This window comes from Echinops telfairi, unplaced genomic scaffold (assembly GCF_000313985.2).
Source record: "Echinops telfairi isolate 266 unplaced genomic scaffold, ASM31398v2 ScPeMD7_2;HRSCAF=8, whole genome shotgun sequence".
In the NCBI taxonomy this organism is placed as follows: Eukaryota; Metazoa; Chordata; class Mammalia; order Afrosoricida; family Tenrecidae; genus Echinops; species Echinops telfairi.
Genome location: NW_022103898.1, coordinates 13,879,674 through 13,882,514, shown reverse-complemented (window position 1 = coordinate 13,882,514; position 2,841 = coordinate 13,879,674).

The window sequence follows — 2,841 nt, the reverse complement described above, 5'->3', positions numbered from 1 at the left end:
CCTCAAAGTGACACCCTTGCTTTTGAACACTTTAGAGAGGCCTTGTGCAGCGGAGGTACCTACCGCAATGCGTCCTTTGATCTCTTGACTGCTGATTCCATGAGCATTGATTGTGGATCCAAGCAAGATGCAATCCTTGACAATTTCAGCCTTTTCTCAGGTGACCCTGTCTGGTGACCTATCTGGTGACCCTGTCTGGCTGAAGAACTGTCCTTGTGGGTTTCTGAAACAAAACCTTTAAGGAACTAGGAAGCCGTATCTTTCTCCTCAAGGGCAGCTGGTGGGTTCGAACTGCTGACCTTGTGGTTAGCTGCCCAATGTATAACCCAGCGAGTCTCGAGGGCTCTTTATAATCCACACTCACTCCATCAAGTTGGTTCTGACTCATTGCAACACTATAGGACAATGTAGAACCAACCCACAGGGTTTCAGAGACTGGAGTGCTTTACAGGACCTAGGCAGCCTCGTCTTTCTTTGATAGAGCAGCTGGTGAATTCGAACTGCTGACCTTGCTATTGCTTAACCTGCTGCATCACCAGGGCTCCTTTATACCCCCTAGCAACCCTATAAAGATCAGTACAGAATAAGACCCCGCTGCCATTGTGTTGGGCCGGGCTGTCTACAGAAAGAAGCCAGTGACACTCATATCTATGTACAAGGAAGAACTTTATATTCAAAAGAAAGCAACTTTAACCCGGCCGAGTTCAACTCAAGTCCGCAGATCGGATTCTAGCCGGGTGCTCTTCGGCGGACACAGGAGCCCCAAGCCGATCATGCCAGAAGCAGGGATGAAGCAGGAAGCAGGGAGATCGCAAGCCAGTGGGTGTAGGGTCACGTGGGCCCAAGGTCCGTGGAAGCTTTGCAGGGCGCTGACAGCTCTCAGGGTTGGGCGGCCACAGGAGGCCACCCTTGGAGGCAGACACAGAGTCCCAGTGAAGTCCCAGGGAGGAGAAAGGCGGAGTAGCCAAGAGAAGCAGTTCTCCGAATCTCTCATTCTCTTACAAAAGGCACCACCCCCAAGGGGGTGTCATCCAGTTACCGCTTGATTGACAGGTCTGATTCCACCCATCTCCAGGAGTGTCTCATGGACATAAAATCATCCAACTCCCATAGATGTTGAGTCCATTTTGCTCAGTGACTCTGTATAGGGTTTCCAAGATCTAAGCGCTCCTGGAACTGACAGCTGGTGGATTTGAACAGCAGACCTTGTGCTTAGTGGTCCGATGTCTAAACCACAGCACCACCAGGCTTCTCCTAAGAGATCTGACAGCTTTTTTCCCCCCGAGGGATCATAAATTATACTCTATATCAATACATTTTACATACAGATTGCCCCCAAATAACCAGTTTCGTTTTTATTTATTTTTGGATGTGCTGTTTTTTTTAAAAAAAAAACATTTTATTGGGGGCTCTTACATCTTTTATCACAATCCATACGTGAATCCATTGTGTCAAGCACATTTGTACATACGTTTCCATCATCATTTTCAAAACATTTTCTTTCTACAAGATACACACGTCTTTTGTGAACTTTAAAATAAAAAAGCCAAACCTTTTGCCAACTAGTTGATCCGACTGTGGCAACCCTATAGGGCAGAGGATTTCTGAGGCTGTACATTTTCCAGAAGCAGCCTCATCTTTCTGTGGCAGAGCAACTGGTGGATTTGAACTGCTGGCCTTGTGGTTGGCAGCCCCACACATAACCCACTGCACCACCAAGGAGCAGATTAAAGTCTCTTGAATGAGGGTGAGCTACTGGACTTGAATTGGAAGTCATACTCTGTGGAGCCCTGGTAGATTCGTGGTTACACGTTGGTCTGCGAATCTCGAGGTCATCGGTTCAAAACCACTGGCCAGCTCCGAGGAAGAAAGGTGGCGCTTTCTTCTCCCATAAAGAATGACAGTCTTAGAAACGCACAGGAGCCGTTCTACCCTGTCCCATAGGGTCTCCGTGAGTCAGGGTCAACTCGATGGCAGTGAGCTTGGTTTGGGGGTTTTCTGTGGACCTCAGACTGCATACCAGGTACAGCATAAAAGCCCTTGACGGCCCAACATGTGGTCGAGGATATGGACAGCCCTTGTCCAAGCCTAGGAGATATCTGTCCATTTCTTGGGGGTTCCCTCATCCTGGCTGAGGCTGGTCACCTCACCCCTGAGCCCAGTTCCTCCTCTTTAAAGACTGGCCTGAGCAGAGCTCCCTTCCTTCGGTGGGGACTGAAGGACAGGAGGGTGGGAATGGCTGGGTAGAGTAGGTGCTCAATAAACAGCGGTGAGGGTGGGAGCGAGAAGAAGTGTACCTCTCCCTACTCTTGGCCATAAGGGTCTGTCTACGGAACCAGCACCACCCACCACTACCTGAGTCAATTCTGACCCCCAGTGACCCTTTAGTGTGGCCAGGCCAGGGGTCCTCAAACTACAGCACGAGGGCCACATGAGGCCCACTGAGGACGTTTATCCGGCCCACCGGGTGTTTTTCCCCTTTTTGCCTTTTTACTTCAAAATAAGATATGTGCAGTGTGCATAGGAATTTGCTCATAGTTTTTTTTTAAAACTATAGTCTGGCCCTCCAACGGTCTGAGGGACAGTGAACTGGCCCCGTTTAAAAAGTTTGAGGACCCCTGGGTCAGGCTCTCCCTTCCATCTCAAGCATCCCTGGCTGTGCAGACGGTCAATATGCCCGGCTGCAAATCTACAGGTTGGAGGGAGGAGTCCACCCAGACTTGTCTGGTCACCAGGAAAAAGCCCGGCAATCTCTGCTGAGAGGTCAGCTGTTGAAACCCCCAGGAAGCCAAGCTGTGCCCATGCGGGGTTGCTGGGAGGCAGAATTGACCGGAGACCCCG